This window comes from Quercus robur, chromosome 10 (assembly GCF_932294415.1).
Source record: "Quercus robur chromosome 10, dhQueRobu3.1, whole genome shotgun sequence".
In the NCBI taxonomy this organism is placed as follows: Eukaryota; Viridiplantae; Streptophyta; class Magnoliopsida; order Fagales; family Fagaceae; genus Quercus; species Quercus robur.
Genome location: NC_065543.1, coordinates 14534903 through 14542021, shown reverse-complemented (window position 1 = coordinate 14542021; position 7119 = coordinate 14534903). Strand labels below are relative to the sequence as shown.

Sequence of the window (7119 nt, the reverse complement as noted above, 5' to 3'; positions counted from 1 at the left end):
GGCATTTTATTAAAGAGAACAGAGTCCAACATAATGATTTTCAAAGAGATTTGATGAACATTTTCTAGGATTCGGTGGTTTGTAGTACCATTCCAAGGATATATCATCTTAAATTTCCTCTTTTAACCGTTTTTCTATATTAAAAAAAAAAAAAAAAAAAAAAAAAAAAAAAAAAACCTCAACTATGATCTGCTCATCAACAACAAAAAGGATGCATAGATACTTAATAAAAAAAGAACAACCATTATCTGAAACCTATTCAAAACCCTCAACAAGCTCTTTAATTGTAAACATAATACATAAATCACAAAAGTCTTTTCAAATGAAGGGTATGTATGAAGCGGAGGGAATGGAGAGAAGAGTAGAGAGAATGGTTGCTGTAATGCCCTTATCCCTTCTATTCAAATGAAGGGTATGTTTAGAACGAAGGGAGAAAAGAAAAGAGTAGAGAGAAAGGTGGTTGGAATACCCTTCTTCCTTCCACCCAAGGGAAGAGAATCACAACTCTTATACAATAATGAGCTACATATTTTATTTATTAAATTTGGGTCACTCAGTTTAGATCTTCCCAAAAAGCACATGTACTTAATTTGTACCGAATCCACGTAGTTAAGAGGGAGGTCTGGTCAACCAATGAGAAGAAAATGAAAAGGTTTTCTTTGTTGTGTAGCCTAGTATTGCCACTTGATTAAATAATAATAATAATAATTTAAAATTGAAATTGAAATTTAAAATTACAATAATGAAAAACACACACACACACACACGACTGAATAAGAGTACAAAATCTCTCTCTCTCTCTCTCTCTCATGCATACAGCTGAGATGAGACTATGATGCATCCCTGGGTCTAGTGGCACACAACCACTGCCTTGGGGTCTCAACTCAAGATCGTCACCTGTGATCGTTGGAACATGCCAACTACCCTTTTCTGACTCCTGCGTTTACATTGTACCAAAATTATTATGTTTGAGAAACTCCTAATAAGAAGAAAATTGCATCTTTATTCTAAATAATTAATTGATCATTTTAAATAAGTGATTAGCAAGCACATACCTGGAGAACAATTGAATAAGGTGGAGGCATGTGGAGAGTAGGCTCATGCCGTGAGAATGACAGTTGAATCTGCAAATTTATCAACCTAAAAAAAAAAAAAAATTAATATTAATTGATCATTTCATTTTATTAGAATGAATAAGGTTTCTCATGTACACACAAGATTCTCGTAAAGAATTGCAATCAGAAAAAAGAGGAAGTCAATAAAAACTACAACAGGATTCACGTCACTTGCACCAAACGCCGATCACCAAAATAATTATCTCAAATATGCTGATTTCAGCTCAATTACAGAGAGTTCCACACAACTGAAAGTACAGTTAAACCTTTGCCTCCATATAGTCCCATATTGATATAGATAAAATCCTCATCAAACAAAGGGGTTACATTTCACACAAAGAACTTCTGTACTCACAAACCAACCTCTCCAACTGAAAAATGCAACAATGACCCTCTTAGAAGAACAATAAGCCCAATGAATTATTTTTGTACATTCATCACCAGACTACCAAGATAATACACCTTTTAATAAGGTTGTCCCCCATCAAAATATTTCCAATAGCTGCTGTCCGACCTCCAAAGAAAAAAAAAAAAAAAAAAAAAAAAAAAAAAAAAAAGCAACTTTCCTGGGAATGTTAATCCATCAAATGCTCTTTCAGAGAAATCACCTGTCATGGCACCTCTCAAGACTTCCTAAAAAGAGTGGACCTCCAACTTAACATTGGTTTTAGGCCTTCACTGCAAGCTATCTGAGCCCACACCACTTGAAATATTGGCGTATAGGTTATTCAACAAAGAATCAACTTACCCCAATACGTGTGTTGTTGTATGTGTGTGTTATCAAAAAAAATGTTAAATATTAGCAACGCGATGTGTTATATCATGTTGTGTATGCTAGAGTAAATGCGGAAGAGGAAGCATAGAGGAGGAACACTGAGAACACAAGGGTTACGTGGTTCAGCCTTACGGCCTACATCCACGGAGGAATCCCTTAAGGGCTACATCTTTATTATATGAGAGTGTAGTACAATAACCTCCCATGTTACAATAAACCCTAACATGAGTATATATAGGCGACTAAACCCTAGACTACTAGTACAAGTAGGAATGAGCTTGGGCCTATTACATTGGGCTAATATGTCTAATATATATCTCTAACACCCTCCCTCAAACTCAAGGCGGAAGCTTGATGAAGACTTGAGGTTGGATAAGCATGAGAAGATCACTTGAAGATGCCTTGTAAAATGCCTTTGAAGAAACCACAATGAAGAATGTGCCAATTGTCCAATTTCGAAGTTTCAAATGAAGAAACGGAGGCCAAAATCGGAATCTACGCGAAAAACTGAGCAAGATAGGCCCTTTTGGAAATTTTGACTTTTGGTCAAAGGTCAATGCAAAAAGTCAAAGTCAACTGGTCCTGAGTCAAAGTGCTCACGGGTCAGATCCGGGTGGTCCAAGTCGGGTCGGTCCGGGTCAACGACGTGGTGCTGACGAGACGACACTGCTGACGTGGCTGATGACGTGGACTAGGGCGTGCGTGGCATGCTGATGTGGGTAGGTGACGTCACACGTCATTAGCAGTAGCTCTCCGGCGCGTGTTCTATTCCATCGGCGCGTGCCTGGAACTTCCGAAGGTGCGGGGAAGCACGTGCGAGGGAGATTGATGCTCGGATTCGGTGGTTTGGCAGATCGGCGAGCTACGAGGCCGTCATGGCGGCGCGTGTAACCATAGGAGAATCTGACCCTGTGAAATCGGCGGCGACGCGTGGAGAAGTCGCTAGAAACTGCGCTAGCGAGTGGCAGCGCGTGCAACGTCGTATGACCACCAGATTCTCAAGCCAAGTAGATCGGTGGACGAGAAGGCCGTCTTGGCGGCGCGTGTGACTGAGATCTAGCCTGGGAGTCGAGAATTTGCGGCGGCGCGTGTGAGTGTTCTAGGAGCCATTGTCGGCGCGTGAGGCTGCCGTTGGAGGTCGGGTTTCTGGGTTTTGGTCCCGATATGCCGTGGAGCATGTATGTCTTGTTGGTTTCATCAGGCGAAGCTTGGATTTGCACAGATCTGAGATTGATGTCACGGGTTTGCTTGAGTTTGTTGGATTTTGACACAGCACAGAGCCATGGTGGCTGCGAGGTGCCGTGGAGTCTAGATCCGGCAGAGAAATATGTGTGACTTCAGATGGTGGTATGCACGTGTGAATCTTCTTTGCTGTGTAGAGATGTTTGTTTGATGCCAAGAACGAAGTTTGGCTCTGATACCATGTTAAATATTAGCATAGAGATGTGTTATATCATGTTGTGTATGCTAGAGTAGATGCGAAAGAGGAAGCATAGAGGAGGAACACTGAGAACACAAGGGTTACGTGGTTCAGCTTTACGGCCTACATCCACGGAGGAATCCTTTAAGGGCTACATCTTTATTATATGAGAGTGTAGTACAATAACCTCCCATGTTACAATAAACCCTAACATGAGTATATATAGACGACTAAACCTTAGACTACTAGTACAAGCAGGAATGGGCTTGGGCCTATTACATTGGGCTAATATGTCTAATATATATCTCTAACAAAAAAAAAAAAAAGAAACCATTGAAAGCTCATAGAAACCTGATTCCATGAGTAAGTAACCCTTCATTTGAAGACCCTGAACAAGAGTATACAAACGACTTTTTCCATTGCAATAGAAAACAAATTTAGATTCAACTTTTTCAATGAACAATTCTCAAACAATACACACAATATATCATACCAAAATCTAACCCTTCTCCCATCCCCAACCACATAACTAACCCAACCTGCAATTCTCTCCCAACCTGTGGTCATAATCCCCTTCAAATTCTGGAAGTGAAGATTCAAAGTGGATTCAACAAAATGACAAACCCATTTTAGGAAACTTGAGGACATCTGCCAGCTAAAATTTTGCTGGTCTGTTGAATTGCAGTTACACATCAGAAACCAACGGACTTATTCATCCTCTGCCAAAAAAAAAAAACCTATGGATTTCTAAAAAACCAGATACTAAAAAGTTTAAAGAATTGGAGCATACCAGTCATAAGACATAATTCAGATAAAGTAGAATAGTGGCCCAGGACAACACCAAAAGGATCCAACAATAAAATTTAAGAAAAGAAAAATAAAGAATAAATAATCTAGGAGTCAACACCTGGACTTGCTTGGAGACGGCACCAAGAGAGGACAAACATATGAGTCACCACCAAACCATTGGAAATTTCTAAGAGATTTCATTAATCAATCAAACAGAAACAGTCTCCATTGGAGTACAATATTGTACTCATATAAACTATGTCTTAAACCCTAATTTTACTTGATTTACGAAACCCTATTTTTTATTGACTTAGGAAATCCCAATATATTGAATTACAAAAGCCCTTGATTCTAGGAATTTAAATAAAATAGTAATAACCCCTTGACTCTAAGAATTTAAGTAAAATAGTAATAACCTAAATTAACTAATAAGACCTAAAATAAAATCTAATTGAATAATAAAGATATAAGGTTTTCAAAATTAAATAAAACCAAATTAGAATAAAATTTTCTTTGCACCTCTCGCATCATTCTCCCTTGGTTTGAGAAAACTCATCCTCAAGTTTTGAAATGTCAAAGGATAAGAATTATGGCACATGACTCTCAACAACTCTTAACTTACATTTGGCCATGTTAAGATAAGAGAATTGTTACATTCCAACACATCATTAAATTCTTCTGGAATTACAAATCAATGTGTGGAATCAGTATTGCATATAAGACAACCTTATCTTGATTAAAAAGAAGCATCATTGTATCAACCTTTTCCATTTCTTCAAGTCTTTCACTTCATGCACGATAAATGATTGATCGATAATAGATGCATCAAACTCATTTTCCATATGTGCACCCTCTTAGTCTTTGTGCTCTTGTTGAACCGTCTACTCATCAAGTAGTGAGGAATCTTCCTTTTTGAGTAGTAGCCAACATATTTGACTCTTCAACAGGCTGAATTAAATCTTCTACAAATGGTTCAAATATTCCACCATACTGTTTAGGTGCTACAATTTGTTTTTCTTGCCACACAAACGTTGAAGCAACATCTGTTGGCACTTGCACTTCTATTTCAGCACAAGTTTTTGTAGATCAACACTATTGACTCTCATGGGTGAAGCTTTACCTTCAAGGTTATTAGTCATTCCTGACACTTCTAATGACTCCAACCTAGCAAACTAGTCTTGAACAACTTTTACTAGATTTTCTACCGTTTGTTTCATGGAAAATCCTGCTGGAGTGGGCTTTAGACTTAAAACAGAGTGAACACTCATTTTGTTTTCTTCAAATTGTGCCACTGATTGTTTGTTCCATTGCCTCAGATTATTTCTTTGATCTAGAAATCATATCGACAAGATTGCGGTGGATATCAACCCAACTTCTTTTGCCCAACTTATTGGATTAACATAATTGAGTTTGGTTTGGCCTATTTGTCTGCTGTCAAATTTTTCCAATACTGCCATTCAAGTGAAAAATGTAACTTGAAATAATGCTTTCTCCCACCAAACACTCCGTGAAGGAAAAAGACAATTCCTTGTCTACTTTCCTCAGCACACTGTAAATACTATATACGACTTGACCATGAATTCCCTTGGTTTAGAAGCCAACCATATCATCCTGTCATCTTCACCCCTGACCCCTTTCAGATTTTAGTTGCATACAACAAAATCCAGGAAAGAATTCAAAGGCTCCAACTCCCAATCTTGATTTAATTTAATGAATCTCGATGACCATGTAGCATGCACAAGAAAATAATCTAAATACTCTGCCTTTCTTGTAAACCTATCTGATGCAATATGGAATAATTCTAGATAAGAAAACTTTCAGCAACATATGTCCACACCATAATTCAAGCCAGAATCATATGTGAGTACCATCTCCTACCTCATTTCTATCTAACTTAGAGAAAAAATTCCATCTGCCCCTAATGTATTTCCACACTCCCATACCATAGCAGCCTCCAACTATCGCTGAACACCATTGAACACTTAAACACCAAACTTCCTATCCACAACTTTCCTCCAAAATTGATCTCTGTCCATCACATGTCTTCACAACCATTTCCCACAAAGCTTGATTGAAAACATGAAGCCTCCTCTGCCCTAAACAACCAAAGTCTTTGTAACTTCTCTAGTCTTGGAGCCATTGATAAAGGTACAAGAAAAAGAGATAAAACATGTTGGCAAACTCAAAAGGGTGCCTTCTATTAGCGTTTATCTTCCATCCCCCTTCCCTCCAAGTGACAAACATAATATTTTGCAATTTACTAACCATTGTTCTATCTTCTCTAAAATCTATGCTATAGAAGTTTGCATATGAAAGAGGAATACAAAAGTAATATCCAAATTATGTCACTAGGTAAAGCATCCACCCCAGAATGAAGAGGACCCACTAACTCATTTTCCATTATTCACTACTTTAAAAACCTGAACCAAACAGGCCCAAAACTCTCTTTTAAGGGTAGGAATTTGGATAATATATCATAAATCATTCACCTCTTTTGTTGTGCTTGCATATGAATGTCACTATACAGAATAATACCTGATGCTTTTTCTTCCATCTTGGAAAAAGCTTGTCCCTAGCAGTTGGAACAAGTGATCCCTCATCTCATCATTTGTCACCAGTAAACACTTACAATTAATAGCAGCATATAACCAGTACCTGTGAATAATGAGAGAACAAACTTTTCACACAAGTTTACTAATACAGTCATAATCAGGCTACAAATGCACTGGAGATTTTAATTTTGTAACTTTTTGGTTAAATTACAAATTACACCTTCCATTTCAGTCCTTTAATTTCATTTGTTGTCAATTTAGCCCTTTTGTCTAATTTCATTACATTGTGTCATTAAATGTATTTTATATATATATATATATATATATATATATATATATATTAAGTAAGAATAATTTTATTAAAAGAGACTATTTCGTGTATAAATGACACAAAGAAGACTAAAGAACTACAAAAAAGGAATTATCTACATAGGTAATGACTATGAATAACACAATGGAAGTACTATC

The 7119-nt window shown here is 37.3% G+C and overlaps 1 long non-coding RNA gene across 1 annotated transcript; it reads right to left on the bottom strand.

Moving 5' to 3' along the window:
* Window positions 1–377: 377 nt before the first annotated feature.
* Window positions 378–4407, bottom strand: LOC126702178 (uncharacterized). The gene is made up of 3 exons (XR_007647672.1): window positions 4218–4407; window positions 1056–1140; window positions 378–937 (listed from the first exon to the last, which is right to left on the bottom strand). It is a non-coding gene; the product is annotated as an uncharacterized LOC126702178 (long non-coding RNA).
* Between the last annotated feature and the right edge of the window lie 2712 nt (window positions 4408–7119).